This window comes from Toxorhynchites rutilus, chromosome 2 (genome assembly GCF_029784135.1).
Source record: "Toxorhynchites rutilus septentrionalis strain SRP chromosome 2, ASM2978413v1, whole genome shotgun sequence".
Classification (NCBI taxonomy): domain Eukaryota; kingdom Metazoa; phylum Arthropoda; class Insecta; order Diptera; family Culicidae; genus Toxorhynchites; species Toxorhynchites rutilus.
In genome coordinates, this window is record NC_073745.1 from 240473161 (window position 1) to 240490491 (window position 17331).

At 37.9% G+C, this 17331-nt stretch overlaps 1 protein-coding gene across 2 annotated transcripts in view; it reads right to left on the reverse strand.

The window, feature by feature from the left end:
• The window catches only part of LOC129768040 (lysophospholipid acyltransferase 6), a 118053-nt gene extending 117752 nt beyond the window's left edge, over nt 1-301 (reverse strand). The window contains exon 1 of one of the 2 annotated variants that reach the window (XM_055769406.1): nt 166-301. The gene's annotated coding sequence lies outside the window, so the exon portion shown is untranslated. The remainder of the gene's footprint in view (nt 1-165) is intronic. The other variant, XM_055769407.1, reaches the window with a different exon arrangement.
• Between the last annotated feature and the right edge of the window lie 17030 nt (nt 302-17331).

Genomic DNA, 17331 nt, shown 5'->3' on the forward strand with positions numbered 1-17331 from the left:
TGACTGGGTCATAACGTTAATTCCTGCCGGGAGAAACTGTGAATGAATTGATGCACACCACGATAGCCATTTTCTCTTATTCATGGATCTCGAAAAAATCACATTCCCAACCAAATTAAGCACAACGACCGAGAAAATGAAAGGAAGAACCGTTTTTCTTCTTACTGTTGCTGTTACTGATCACAACAAGGAATCACGATACACATCCAAAAGCTAGAAAGAGACAGACGAATCGGGCTGACCGCGAATACGCGAAGTCGCGTTTGAACGGACGAATCAATCCGAACCACTCCGTTCGGATTATCCACTCGTACTGAATTTGTGGTTGATGAAGGTAAAGTTTGCACACCGTGTTTGATCAGTGAGTACATACCCGGGTGGGGTAGATAGTAAAATAGTGTGGGTGACACCCCTTAATGAAACAAGTGGTATCACACACTTGTATTTGGTTGCAATTTAACTGTAGATAAATTCCTTTATATTTAGTTTGTTATTGCTTCCAATCAAAAACGCTATTATCAGTGAGTTTTTACAATTTATTGAAGCAATTCAGTAACCGAGCAAGAACAAATGTCTCTTTTAGCTCTTTTGGCTATTTAAATAGTTGAAATACGTCACAGTACAATTAACATCCATCAAAAAACACACTTTTAGAAACAGTTTTCAGATTCAATAAGGATTATATTATTTAAAAAGGCATAAACTTGTGAGTATTGTCTACATTTCTTTGGTTTTTTTCTTCATATGAATTTCATATGCAGTACAATTAGTGACGATTTTCTTACACCAACGCAAAGATACTTCGCGCACTTTCTCACCCTGATATAAATTCACTGATGTTTACTCGATTCGCTGTCCAAAGTACGTAGAATAGAAGGTAAGGGATATCTCCTGTGTATACACTGAGAGAAATAATTAGTAAATATAACGAATTTTTTGGTAAATACTACCAATCTATAGTCATTTTCGACCGTACTAATAAACACATATGTCAAGCAGAACCATGATTCGGAAGCCCAATATCGGCTACATTTTCTCGCCGAATAGGCACGTATCAGAATTATATCCTTATTATAGCTCCGTATTGTTTTATGGGAACAATGAAAATGGTTAATTTCTCGCTTTTCTCACTAGTTTTCAGATATGACAATATCCAAGTTTACTAATGTTATCGAGTAAAATATACTAATCCCTGGTAGGGATGCGGGTTTGTTGACAATATGTACAAATAATTTGTACATTCTACTTGTTAAACTGTTTTCTTAGCAGACCCGTTCTCAAAGATTTTTGAATTTGGTTTGGATCAGCTTTAGCTGAAAAATAGTTTTTATTATAATTTTCTCCTCTTAGGCATATGTTTTAAACTTACAATTCTACAGTTGCTTCTTTGAATAGTAATTAAGATTCAATTCACAATTTAGGTTAGATATGTGTTCTAGGAATAAGTTTTAATTAGTTATACAATTTCTTTTTAGGCTGTTCTAACTCACTCACTATAAATTCAAGATAGTTATTTTTTAACAATTATTTTCCTTTTCAGATTATTGTAAATTATTATTTAAATAAAAAATCTTCTGTTCATTCGGTTTTCAACACGAGTAGCAAAAATCTGGTTTGTTTTTCTAGCAATGACGTTCCAACATTATCGGTTCTCCATCATATGTCGAACGTTCAATTGATCCCGCGACTACTGCACGTTGGTCGACGAGGGGTTCTTGACGTCACACTACTAATTTTGCATTACCAAATGTATTTGGTAGTTTTCGACCGAGGATTTTTCTAAGTGTACACACGGAGAGCGCATGTGTTACACACACAACGAAGTTTTTTCAATATTTCTCGATTTTAAAAGTTCCAAAAATCCTGAAAAGAGACAAAATCGTAAGTCGTGCCGATGGTAAACACGATAATATACCGCTTTTTCAGTGCAAGTAAGTTTTTATGTGGTTTTTTATTGATTTCATACTGAACAGGTTTTGTTTACTTCAGCGAAATGTTGAAGTACCACGTCCCGCGATGCCGGAACAGAATAATTTCGAATGAGATAAACTAATTGGAGACGTTTTCAGTTATCCCATGCATTCGCTCCATGGATCGGGAACGGGAACGACACTGCTTCGATATAACCTCTCAACACATTTGTTTATCGGATTGCATTATTTTTATAGTACAGGTGCGATAATTTTACAGTTTTAAATTTTAAAATAATTAAGTAAACTGCTATTTCATCATTTCGAAACATTTTTGGAGGCAGTTCTTGTATTATAATTTGAAAAATTAAAAAATGTAAAATTTGGATTCGATCGATGGTTTATTACTGTTTCTTGCTTTTTTCCTTTGTCTACCACACTTGAACAAAGCAGAGAGTAGACTACCTTCTTATTCCACGTACTTTGTTCGCTGTCAACATAACAAGGCGCCTAGAAATATATCCTAAGGTGAACCAACTTGCTAAAACCACTCTTCAGCCATCTTGGAAGTCTACTGTGTTTTGTCTGTAAACAAAACACAATACACTTGTGCCCAAGCTCGCTAGTGATCAGTCTGTCTCTTTCACGCTTCAAGCAAAAAATTCCCCTTCTGCTTTCTTCCGTTCTGTTTTCATATACCGCTCCCCTAACCAACTTAGTGACGAAACGACCTCACCTTAGGACATACTTCTAGGCGCCTTGAACATAACCAAGTGTCAGGCTGTTGGCCAGGGATGCCAGGTGATTTTTTCAAATGTCTTCACATGATTCGGAAAAATGTCTTCAATTGTCTTCACAACCATTAGGATGAAACTAAAATTCATAACATACTTTTGAACAAAGTTTAATAGTTTATTAAATGTTAATTCTAATTGGTATTGTTATATAGCGCATTTTTTTAAACTTACCTTGAGGTTAAGTTTGTTTCATCAAATATGAACATAGAATATATTGCGTAACTGAGAACTAAATTTTATGAGTTCAGAAATGATAATTGGCTTGATAATCATTGATTGAGTGTATAAAGCCCCAGTTCTTCCACAAAAACGGAACTGTGATAACTCAATTTGTTCATTTCAGCTTTGATGTTTTGGTTGTAACTCAAACCATATCCATAAAATATTTATTGAAACGGTATGTAACCGGAAAACCTTCGATTTGAGAAGTGGTGGTTTGAAAGAAAGGTTAATCTATTGTATAGTATAGATTCAATATAATAAAAAATATAATGTCACAAAAAATGTCTTCACATATTTCATATTGTCTTCAAAATGTCTTCACAAATCAAATGTCTTGACAGTAGGCCAAATGTCTTCAAAATGAAGACATGTCTTCAAACCTAGCATCCCTGCTGTTGGCGTTGACCTTAGGGTCGTACAAGGCGCCTAAGGTGGCCCAATATGCTAAAACCATACTGCAACCATCTTGGAAGTGTACTGTGTTTTGTTTGTAAACAAAGCACAATACGCTTGTGTACAAGTTAGCTCGTGATCAGTCTGTCTCTTTCACACTTCAAGCACATAATTCCTCTTCCGCTTTCGTCCGTACTGTTTTCATATACCGCTCCCCTAACCAACTTAGTCCCGAAACGGCGTCACCTAGTACCATAGACCCGTCTTGGGGTCATATCAAGGGTGACAGTGGTGGAGGAAGATATTTTACTTGCCAATACAGATATACTGCGCCTACTGCTCCACCTCTATATGTATCTCATTGATGTTAGCCCAAGGTTAGCCCAGTCAAGGTGAATAGAAAGGTGAGCCCGTATTTTTATTAGAGCCGGGTTTTACCTTCCTACACTCGCGTATACACTGAGAGAAATAATTAGTAAATATAACGAATTTTTTGGTAAATACTACCAATCTATAGTCATTTTCGACCGTACTAATAAACACATATGTCAAGCAGAACCATGATTCGGAAGCCCAATATCGGCTACATTTTCTCGCCGAAAATGCACGTATCAGAATTATATCCTTATTATACCTCCGTATTGCCTTATGGGAACAATGAAAATGGTTAATACGCGCTTTTCTCACCAATTTTCAGATATGACAATATCCAAGCTTACTAATGTTATCGAGTAAAATATACTAATCTCTGGTAGGGATGCGGGTTTGTTGACAATATGTACATAAATTTGTACATTCTACTAATTTTGCATTAACAAATGTATTTAGTAGTTTTCGACCGAGGATTTTTCTAAGGGTAGGTCTGAAAACCGAGAATAAATGAGGTGGTTGAATGAAACGACTATTAAAACTGAATAAAGTAAGAGAAAAAAAATGTTTTTTTGGAGTTTTTTCATTCAATTATATCTTTTACTTCCAGTAAATACCAATAAAGCCTGAAAATACAGAATAGAAATACTACAGAGACAGGCACAGTCTGTATGTATAAGAGTTACGATTTTGCGCGCGAGTACAGGAGAGTTAAGCATTGTCAGTTACTCGGTTGTGAGTAAATGTCAAATGATCCAAAGAATTGCGAACGTACCCATACTATGAAATTTGACATTCGATTTGTATGTAATGTATGGCTACTTGCCCGTTTAAAAAAAAAAAAATTGAAGTAGCTCTGAAGTAGCTTGAGTAACTGATAACGTATAAACCCGGCTTAAGTTATCGAGGAGAGTGGTAAGAAGAGAAGAGTGTAAGAGGGGAATGTGTACAAAAAGGCGGAGGGGGGATTGTTGATTCATATGTACATACGAACTGTCAAAACCTTTGGAATTCCGTGGTATTTGTATTGACGGCATTGGGTTTCGTATGACGATATCGAGGAGCGTCAAAGATAATAATTGATTTTCTGGCACACACATGAACACATTTTTAAAACAAAAATTATGAATGAAAATTAATTTCTCCGCAGACTTTCTGTGCGCGCGTTTTATTTTCGAGAGACGAGTATCGATTTTCTCTTCCTCACAACCCTTCCATGTGCAAGGGCTTGGGATTGGCTCTTTCTCTTTTCTTTCGTAAAATATTGAGAGATGTTCAGACTTCCTTTCGAGAGACGAGTATTGATTTTCTCCTCGTCACAACCCCTCCATGTGCAAGCGATGAGACCGGGCTTTAACACACGAGTCTGGGTTCGGCTCCTTCTCTTCTCTTTCGTAAAATATTGAGATGCACTCAAGAATACCTCGTTGCACCTCAACATGAGCGATGCACATGTGTTGTATGCATGTAAGCTCGCGCATTAGTGCTCGCGAGACTTTCTCGTGTACCTGCCTCGAAGTGACATTTTGTACAGTCGGGAGATGTTGTGCTACTGGTGTTAAAATATTAATCTTCGTAATATAGCACGTAGAACAATTAGTGATGGAGAACTGTTTCACATAAATATCGGTGCTAAAGTCATCCAATTAATTAATTCATTTGTTGCGTATAGCTCGCAATAATTGTGTGAGATACGAGGCTGAATAGGGCAAAGCGGGGTCGTTGCTATCGCGGTTGCTCTGTATCGCTTCTTTTTCGCACCGTAGGTTGCTAAATACGATTGCTATTACTAGGAGAAATGACAAGTGTCAGTTGATCCTCTTTTCGTCGCGTTCATTTTTTGGTCAATAAATGTAATATATACACTTCTGGAATAATACTTTAGAGCAAAATCACAAAAACAAGCACAAGGCGAATGAAACCCCGACAGATGTTTGACGTTTGTTGAAAATAGCAACACTTGGCTTGGTTGCTATCGCGTTGCCAAATTTGTTAACTCACTATTCACCGAGAGGCAGATTACTATTTCCCACACCTGAACCGCAACCACCAGTATGGTTGCTGCGTTATGGTGAGGGTTATCAAAAAGTCTGTAATAATGCATTGGTGTGGATGCCCTAACTTCCGGAATTTTTCAGAAGCTCATTCTGTGGATAATGGCGATGTAATTGATTCCATATTAAATTGGTTAATATCATTGATCATGTGAGGGATATATGTGTGTTGTAACTTTAATTTGTGTGCACCCATGGCCGAGTGGTTAGCGTCTCACATTATCATGCCGGGAATTTCCTTCGACTTGCACTGTGGTCACGCGTATTCTAGACCCAGAAAACATTAAATCGTATAATTTGGCACGTACTAAGTCTTACTAGAAATCAGAATAAATCATAATCGCATATAATATCAATCAAAGTATGTATCGTGTATATTTTAAATCGCATAAAATGTAAAAACACGATTTTATATATCATTATCAAATTAAGTCGCAATTCGGTATAATAAACATCAATTTTATGATGTACATTGTCGTAAAATATATTTAATCCGCATCATATGCGTATATTACGCTGATGCAGTTTGTGTGTCGTATAAGCGTATAATTTAAATCGATTCAGTACTGTAGTAAATCGTGTTGCATGCTGAAGAAAATCATTAAACAGTAAATCATATTAGATCCTAATAAAGAACATATTACATCATATTGAAATGTCAATGAAATGCTGATGCACGCGGAAGTTTTAACCGCTGTTGAATTAAATTTCAGATAGCCGCGCGAGATAGCTGGTGGATGATAATCCAGACGACCGGAGTTCGAACCCACATCGGAGCAGTTTTCACCAAACATCAATCTGTGTCATTTTGAACATTCATATTCCACGCCCAACATAAGTCAATCAATCAATTAGTATTTCTACGAACCTAAATACTCATATATAAAAATGGCGATTCGTGAGGTTATAATAAACATTTAACGAAAATATTTTGCGCCATTTGTTTTGTTTCTATGTCTGTAATAAATCGTATATGAGTATGGCAAAAGTCGTATTTGGTGCTTTGACAATTCATGAATATATTCATATTATATCGCCATTCAAGAAGAACTTTAATTTTTTTCAAATAATCAATGATTTCAGCCAACTTAAAATGACATCGATTTCATCGCCATTATCCACAGCAGCGTGAGCGGATGACACCCGGGGCGAGTTACGGGGTTACCTAATAATAATTAGTTTTTGTTTTCGAATGAAAAATCAAACTTATCTATACAAGAAACGTATTTATTATAATATTAGATAGGACGAACAAGAAATCACAAAGTCTCCACTCGTTGGTTGACCGCAAACTTTTAATTGATTTCAACTCTGATAAGCCTCCCCACAAGATGCCACAGAAACGTACACGGTTAGAACCAGCTTTTCATTCACTGTAAGATTTGGAACCGATTCTTGGAAGACCCACTTCATGATGAACTGTAACAAATCCAATGCAATCTAATTAAAGACATTATTAGATTTGATTTCAGCTGTCTTTAAATGTCTACAGAGTATTGGCATCACTAGCAAAAGCTATCTTTCCGAAACTTCGTAGTTGCCAGTATGTCAAATCGACATTTTCAATTCGCTGTCAGGTACTCATAACATGTGTCGAGCTTGAATTGCTTAAAAATAAGGAGACCGTGCACTTGATCTGGTATTCGAGTCCCACAATACTCCATCGACTGTTATCAGCTAATAAATTGGTTTCACGGCATTATAATGAGCATTCCATCGTGTTTGCGACAATCTTTTGACAACACGCATGTGTGGCTCAGTAACATTTCTCAGCGATCAGTAGGAATGAAGAAAAACGAGTAAACAGATTAAACAGTTCTAAAAACAGGAAGTGGGTTATATCTATGGTATAACCACAAGGGTGACGTAGGACTATCGTTGATTTAGAGATCATTTGTTTGAAGTTAAATCTGAATTCATTCTGAATGAATGAATATTTGGAGAACTTCGAAAACGTGAGCGTTACGTTGGAGGCACAAGGTTTTATGCATCCAATATTGGATACGGAAATATCCTACTGATGGGGAAGAATAATCTTCAGAAGCTATCCTGTTAATTGCGATTGATTGAAAAATCACAAAACCAAATGTATTTGGTCACAGTGTTACATGGATAGAAAACATTAAAATAAACTCTTTCACATGAATGTATTTTTAAATTCCCAGAGGAACTGACAGATTATTTTCAGTAACGATTAGATATTTCCACAGTTTCCTCGATACTGGAAGCCCACCAGTGGTTAATGCTAACTCGATAACCATCTGTCAATAGCACTTGATTGAAAAATATTTGGTCACAGTGTTACATGGATAGAAAACATTCAAATAAACTCTTTCACATGAATGTATTTTTAAATTCCCAGAGGAACTGGCGGATTATTTTCCGGATCTTTCTCGATGCTGAATGGTATCCAAACGGAAAGAATTCCGCGCGCGTGTGTGTGTGTGTGTAGCGGCTGTTTCGAGATCTTCCCGGGGAACCGTTTGTGGCATCACTCTCCTCCTGATGGATTCCCTTCTGGCCTAAGGTGCACAAACAGGCTCTTGGTGACACCGTTCATCCGCGCTTTCATGATAAATGAAGAGCTTCACTACAACAGCGACAACATGCTCCAATCGCTGTTCAATTAGAACTGAGTGGATTTCCAAGCGGCGCTCGCTTATATACCGATTAGTGATTTCAATAGCCTGTTTTGAAAGCAAATTTAAGACTATTGAAACAAGTTTTGACGTAGGACTACGTCTTTCATTTCTATACCGGGGTGTAAAATCAAAGTTTCGAAGACGAAAGCGTTATGGTATGATAAACACTTCATTCGAAAGATAAAATGTCTACGCGTTTTATACTTGTTACTTTCTGATCCAAAAACTTTTTCAATAGTCTTAAAATTGCTTTCAAAACAGGCTATTGAAATCACCAATCGGTATATAAGCGAGCGCCGCTCGGAAATCCACTCAGTTCAAATTGAACAGCGATTGGAGCATGTTGTCGCTATTGTGGTGAAGCTCTTCGTTTATCATGAAAGCGCGGATGAACGGTGTCACCAAGAGCCTGTTTGTGCACCTTAGGCCAGAAGGGAATCCATCAGGAGGAGAGTGATGGCACAAACGGTTCCCCGGGAAGATCTCGAAGCAGCCGCTACACACACACACACACACACACACACACACACACACATACACGCGCGGAATTCTTTCCGTTTGGATGCCATTCAGCATCGAGAAAGATCCGGAAAATAATCTGCCAGTTCCTCTGGGAATTAAAAAATACATTCATGTGAAAGAGTTTATTTGAATGTTTTCTATCCATGTAACACTGTGACCAAATATGTTTCAATCAAGTGCTATTAACAGATGGTTATCGAGTTAGCATTAACCACTGGTGGGCTTCCAGTATCGAGGAAAATGTGGAAACATCTAATCGTTACTGAAAATAATCTGCCAGTTCCTCTGGGAATTTAAAATTACATTCATGTGAAAAAGTTTATTTTAATGTTTTCTATCCATGTAACACTGTGACCAAATACATTTGGTTTTGTGATTTTTCAATCAATCGCAATTAACAGGATAGCTTCTGAAGATTATTCTTCCCCATCAGTAGGATATTTCCGTATCCAATATTGGATGCATAAAACCTTGTGCCTCCAACGTAACGCTCTCGTTTTCGAAGTCCCCCAAATATTCATTCATTCAGAATGAATTCAGATTCAACTTCAAACAAATGATCTCTAAATCAACGATAGTCCTACGTCACCCTTGCGGTTATACCATAGATATAACCCACTTCCTGTTTTTGGATCAGAAAGTAACAAGTATATAACGCGTAGACATTTTATCTTTCGAATGAAGTGTTTATCATACCATTTCGTTCAGTTGTTTAGGAGTTTTTAACATTTAAAATCTCAGTCTCCAGCGTAACGCTTTCGTTTTTGAAACTTTGATTTTACACCCCGGTATAGAAATGAAAGACGTAGTCCTACGTCAAAATATCACACATTTGTAGATTCATAGCAAAATCATGTTGTCCTCATAAACCCAAACAGTTGTGTACAAACTTTATGGATACGACTTTTTGACGTAGAACTACGTCTTTCAGGAAGGGTGCCAAATCAGAAAACAGGTCACGTTTTTGTGAAATAAAGTTAACGTTAATAACTATTTTCACAGCGAACAAATTCTGATACTTCGCACCAATGGAATCGGAAATTCTCTAAGATTCGTTTGATATACTATACAGTACAATCCACTAATGTCTAAACAGTTTAAATTAATGAAAACTGGAAGCCATACAGTTTCCATTCCCATACATTTGTTCTACCGATTTGTGTGCATTCCCGAACAGAGCTGTCAATAACGAGCAACATATTTGGTTTAAATAAGCCATCCGCGATTTGAAGCCACACCACTTCTCGTTTGGTGGTCATCGAAGCAACATGCTCGCCGCAGAGCGTCGAGCGGGAGAGGATTGTTTTCTTGACGGGTGAAGGAGGAGTATGAAATAGAGTTTCTTTCCACAAGGGCCCTTCTCAGGGCTAGAGGCGGAAACCAAAAAGAGAGCAGCATACGAGAATTTTTTTTTGTTAGTGCGGATATGGAATAGTATTCGGAAATTTGGTATATAGATATTTTCGTCCATTTATTTAGATGGACGTATATTTCATGAAAGTATGCTTTCAAATTCTAGCAGGGTAACCTTACTGTTGCATGTTGTGGGGTTCGATCACATCTCAAGCCGAATATAGGAACAAAAGAGTTCATAGTTTGTGATCGATATCTGAGTGGGAGGGAGAAAGTCTGATGCGAGTTGAACCAAACAAACGAGAAGTGCTGCTAGCTTACGACTGTACTCGAATCTTTCGAGTCTTCTTAAGGTGAAGGTGGAAGCTAGCCACAAATGGCTGCCACAATGGCGCTCATTTATTTCATCTCCCTCCCTCACCCCTCGCCAGAAAATCAATAATTTTGCGAAACAGTGTGAAGAAAATGATCATTTTCGCACACTTCCTATCAAATAATATCAACCAAACTCTAATCGATTACTCACAAGATATTAAATTTTCATCTGCTGTCGCACTGTATAGTGAAAAACGTCGGAAAACTCGAGCAAGTGCTCTGAAAGTTAAATTTTCATCTTTCAATCTTCGGCAATGGTTTTGTTTGTGTTGGTGAAAGCATCGTTATTTTTTCGACACTGATGCCAGACAACATCAGCGAAACTGCTATAGAAACCACTCAATAAAATGTAATTTCTGAGTCATAGCGTTTCATGTCATGAAAATCAATAGAATAAAATTGTGTTGATATCAATACAATTTTTTTTTACGTTTAATGGGTCCATAATGTAAGTTTTAGAAACTTTAACATTGGGTAAGAAAAGTGTATTGCAGAGCTCGGAACACTGCCACGGCTGCCTATGCTTTCAAAAGCAGTAAACGGAAAAGTATTACATTCAATCAAAATGCCACGGCCAACGAAGAGAGGGGTCATGGCTCTCCAAAGTGAATATGTGAAAACAATACCAAAAGAGCCCCAATTCGTATGTGTTATAAATTTGCTAATGTTACGCTCCCGTATAATCAGAATTTTACTTCATATGCAAATGCACCTTCTATATATATTTATGTTTGCAATTGTTCATCGGAACATATCGTTCATACATTCTACTTTAGTATTGAATTGTTATTTTTTCATCAAATGTATTCAAGACTTGTGTCAATGATGCCCCACACAGTCTGATAAGTGGATTGAACTATTTACGTGTGCTTTGCTCTTCTCTCACAAACACTATTACCCCATTTTTACACGTGGGTTTACCTATACTACTACAATGGCTAGCTTCCACCTTCACCTTAAGTAATAAAAAATTAAATAGCTAAAACGATATTACCAAAATTTCGATGCATTCTAAAATAATATCCGAAGTGATAAACAAGTGGATTGAATAATATAATTCCATAGTTCTACGGCGGAAACTACGGTCGTGTCCTAGATACAACACATTAAAATTTTTGTTTTGCTTTATTAAGAAACCCTGAACTCCTTCATTTGATCCTGACATGGTTGAATAGTCTTTCGAAGCAGTTTTGAGCTATTGAAACAAGCTTCTATGGCCAATAAGTAAACAAAATCTCTCGTAGATGTTTTATGTTTCGAATAATGTTATTTTCATAAAACTTCGTTCATCCGGTAGAGAGATATTAACGCTCAAAACCTTGTACTTCGAACATATTTGATTTTTTTTTAATCAAAAACAGGAAGTGGGTTATATCTATGGTATAACCGCAATGGTGACGTAGGACTATCGTTGATTTAGTGATCATTTGTTTGAAGTTGAATCTGAATCCATTCTGTATGAATGAATAAATGAATATTTGGGGGACTTCGAAAACGAGAGCGTTACGTTGGAGGTACAAGGTTTTGTGCATCCAATATTGGACACGAAAATATCCTACTGATGGGGAGGAATAATCTTCTAATCTCACTTATTTCTAGATTCTTCTCGATAACCAGCAAACGTAAAGAGTTGCGCGCGTGTATGGCGGTTGCTCCGATGTCTCAAGCGGAACCAATTTTCGATGCTGCTATTCTCTCGGTCGTCTTCTCTTTCTGATGGATCGGCTTTTCTGCGCTCACAGTCCCAAACAAACTGAATGCGTTTCAGGTCAGGTCAGGCGATATAAGAAATCCCTCGATCCCTCACCGTCCAGCTCATCCAGCCCGTTCAGTTCAGTTCGGTCAGCTCGTTCAGTAACGATGTTGTCTTGTCGATGTCCTCACGAAAAATGAATGCGATCACCACCAGAATATCGCTTAAGTATGCTTTTTGTCCGTGATTGAATCGAAAGAAGGTGTGGTTTACGATGGCAATTTGGAAGGCAAACTAGAGGCGAATGAACTCTGAGTTTGAAACTTTCGGCGACTGAGCAATAATTGATTGAAAATTATATGATTTTCGCGATGCGAAACATTTTCTATTGCGCGCGCAAACTGTATTCGATACGAAAATATTCTACCGATGGGGGAGAATAATCTTCAGAAGCTTTCCTGCTAATTAATTGCACTTTATTGAAAAATCACAAGACCAATTGTATTCGATCGCAGCAGTACTATGTGGATAGAAAACATTAAAATAAACTCTTTCGCATGAATGTATTTTTCAATTGCCAGGGAATTGGCAGATTATTTTCAGCAACGATAAGATTTTTCCAGATTTTCCTCGATACTCGAAGCCCACCAGTGGTTAACGCTAACTCGATAACCACCTGTTAATAGAACTTGATTGAAAAACATTTGATCGCAGTGTTACATGGATAGAAAACATTAAAATAAACTCTTTTCAATTCCCAGGGGAACTGGCAGATTATTTTTCAACAACGATTAGTTCTTTCCAGATTTTCCTCGATACTCGAAGTCCTCCAGTAATTAATGCTAACTCGATTGAGCACTTGAGCACTTAAGAGCACTTGATTGAAAAATATTTGGTCGCTGTATTACATGGTTAGAAAACATTAAAATAAACCCTTTCCCATGGAATTGAAAAACCAGGGGAACTGGCAGAGTTTTTTTCAGCAACGATTAGATTTTTCCAGATTTTCCTCGATACTTGGTCGCAGTGTTACATGGATAGAAAACATTAAAATGAACTCTTTCGCATGAATGTATTTTTCAGTTCCCAGGGGAACTAGCAGATTATTTTTCAGCAACGATTGAATCTTTCCGGAATTTTCTCGATGCTGAATGGCATCCAAACGAAGAGTTCCGCGCGTGTGTGTGTGTGTGGCGGCTGCTCCGATCTCTTCCTGGGGAACCGTTTGTGGCATCACTCTCCTCCTGATAGATTCCCTTCTGGCCTAAGGTGCACAGGCTCTTGGTGACACCGTTCATCAGCGCTTTCATGGTAAACGAAGAGCTTCACCACAACAGCGACAACATGCCCCAATCGCTGTTCAATTATAACTGAGTGGATTTCCGAGCGGCGCTCGCTTATATGCCGATTGGTGATTTCAATAGCCTGTTTTGAAAACAATTTTAAGACTATTGAAACAAGTTTTTGGATCAAAAAGTAACAAATATATAACGCGTAGACATTTTATCTTTCGAATGAAGTGTTTATCATACCATTTCGTTCAGTTGTTTAGGAGCTATTAACGCTCAAATTCTCGGTCTCCGGCGTAACGCTTTCGTTTTCCAAACTTTGATTTTACACCCCGGTATAGAAATGAAAGACGTAGTCCTACGTCAAAAAGGAAGGAAAGGATTATAACCTTTATACACCCGGGCGGGCCGCACACTCCCTCCCTCCCTATACGACGCCACTGGTGGGTCCCAACAAAAACTCTCAATGTCAACACATCATGCTCGCTGGAGTGTGACTGAATGTTGTAGAATCGAAGGAAGGAAGGATTTTCAGTTAAAAGGACTTTAAACTTTTTCACTTCATACGTCTCTAGATGAATGACGTTGAATGATGTATCTTCCACCCTTCTCTTTTAAATGCATCGCGCTTCGATGCAACGTGATTCTCTGAGCAACGCTAGAATGGGCTTAGCAACAACATTCCCAGAAGCCATGCTATTTTCGAATCCTAACGAATTGAATGGAATGGAGGAATGCTGATTGTTGCATTAGAAAGCTTGTATGAGTAAAATCGACCACTGTTATTCAGTACTTTGTTCACTGGTTTTACCATTTCCACTATATCTCTCGGACAAAAACATAGGTGGGGATATTTCTTCCTAATTTGTGTATTCGAAATCAAAATCTATCCATTAATTGAAGAGATATCAACGTTCAAAATCTTTCATTTTTCCATCCGTAACATTGACATAAGGCCCAATATTGAAGAATTAGACGTTGTCTCACGTCAAAATGTTAATTACAACACTTACACCAAGCCATCATTCATGTGTGTTATGAATGAGTCAAGGGGCCCTCCACATACCAACTTTAGGGGGGTAGTTCACGTTTGTCCAGGATGAGGGAGGGGGGGGGGGGTTGGAGTTCAGATAATGTCCACGTGGACACGTTAAACAAAAGTTTTTTAAAAGCACATTTAGATCTGTTTTCAAAAATAAATGAAATCTGTTCTGCAGTTTTAAGAATGTTTTAACTTTTCGCCCATTTTGAGTACTCCATATTTATCCATAAAATGGTTATTTCGAGTATTTTTCCATATCACCGAACTTCTCCGCTTAAATATGATAACGGTGAGCGATCAAGTTTCCATTGGAAGTAGAGGATCATTGCTTACAACTTCTATGCTACGTCATTTGAGCATAAACTGAACTCTGTGTTCTAGGTCCAAGTCTACGGAGAGTAAATTTGACATGGCGAACTGCTGATACATTTTTATCTGCAGAGTACATGTGGGGTATTGATAACATGATGAAATGACCGGAATATTTGGAGGATTATTCAAATAATTTGGGAAGGACTTAGGGAAACGAGTGCTATCCAAATCTCTATGCCTGCACTTGTGTAATAGAAGAACCAGACTCAGTCCACCTCTTCTGAGTACCCTCGTTCCCAAATATTTCCCGAATTTTGCGACGTTATCTTTAACACAGCTGAGTTAGGCATGCTCAGCACCGGAGAGCGTTTTTTGCAGATCACTTTATCCTACCGAACGAAAGAGTGGGATGTTACAAGTGCGTTTTCCGTTAATTAGTGCATGTTATTACAACATTCGTGAGGCTTTTAATCCGGGATTAGATTACATATTTTGCACCACAGCCAAGAGGAAATTGCTATCAATTAGATCAATGGCATAGTGAAAATCACAAGCAATAAGTCTTCCTATATTTGAAATTGAACTTGACAATTCCGCGTTTTATGGACTTAACCGCATCGAAAATATTTTTGTTTCAAGTTGGAGCGTTTTAGGCATCCAAAATATTGGTTTATTTGTTTTAATTTTCGCTTCATTATCTGAACTTGTTTCTCGCTTTCAAAGTTCAGTAAAGAAGTATGCCGACACATTTTTCTTAATAGTATCTTGATTAGCTTCATTCAAAACAATATTCAATTGTGCTAAATCATTTCAGAAGTCTTCAGAAAAACTATATTCGATATACACTTGTTTCTCGGATATTTTCTGCAGGCGAATGATTCTATTGCCAAATAAGTTTCTTTAGATGTTATTTCTGTTATTTCATGCGTCATTTGATTATAGTTTATTGATTTAGCTGTGATTTACGATTACAAAAAATTTTTTTTGCTAGATTGTGCGGTTCTACTGTCGGACCGTTTTAACCATTAGAGAAGTAGATATGCATTTGTCGTTGTTTTTCTCGAATGTTCTCGAAAAGCGATTTTGAAGGAGTAATATTAGGCTGTCAAAAAAGTCCTGCGGTATTTTTTTTGAATTTTCATTTGTTCATAAAATTAGTTACAATCATCTGTTTTAAGTCAAATATGCGCCGTTTTGTTCGATGACTTGTTCCCAACGAGATGCCAACTTCATAATACCCCTGTTATAGAAGCTCGCTTCCTTATTGGCAAAAAACTCTGATAGCCAATTTTCACAGGCCTCATTTGTGGCTAGCTTCTGACTACCTAGCTCGTTCGCCATGGACAAAAACAGGTGGTAGTCACTTGGTGCAAGGTCCGGACTATACGGCGGATGCAAAAGAACCTCCCATCCGAGCTCCCGGAGCTTCTGGCGCGTCCCCAAAGAAGTGTGTGGCCTGGCGTTGTCCTGATGGAAGACAATGCGGCCTCTGTTTATCAAAGATGACCTCTTCTTCATGAGTGCTACCTTCAAGCGGTCCAGTTGTTGGCAGTACAGGTCCGAATTGAGCGTTTGGCCATAGGGAAGCAGCTCAGTAGATTATTCCTTTACAATCCCACCAAACACACAGCAGAACCTTCCTGGCCGTTAATGAGGGCTTGGCCACCGTCTGAGCTGCTTCAGCGGGCTTCGACCACGACCGTTTGCGCTTCACGTTGTCGTAAGTGACCCACTTTTCATCGCCAGTCACCATCCGCTTCAGAAACGGGTCGATTTTGTTGCGATTCACATGCGTCGATACGGTCAAAGATGTTTTTTTACGTCAACGTGTGTGGCACCCATACGTCGAGCTTCTTTGTGAATCCAAGCTTCTTCAAATAGTTAATAACGGTTTGATGACTTATCCCCAGCTCTTGGCCGATGCTACGGCTGTGGAAATGGAGACTGTATCGGGTCCATAAACTGCACAAATTTTATTGGCAGCTTAAGATGCATTTTTGCCTTTGTCATAGTAGTACTGTAAAATATGTCGGATTTTCTCTTTATTTTGCTCCATATTTGCGACACTATAACTCACGAACGACTTAACCAAACAAAACACTGTCAAGGACTATAAAATACCTTTCCAACAAGCTATAGTATGACTCGATACAATGAATACAACTAGAACTACGCGCTTACAACGACACCTCGCGGAAATACCGCAGGACTTTTTTGACAGCCTAATATTTTGGGAATAATAGCATTTATTATAGTGGAATTATTACATTAATGATTAAATAGATTTCCATACGCATTAGAACAAATGAGATGGAAAAGCACGATTTTTTGTTTCAGCAACTTTAACCCACCATTTCA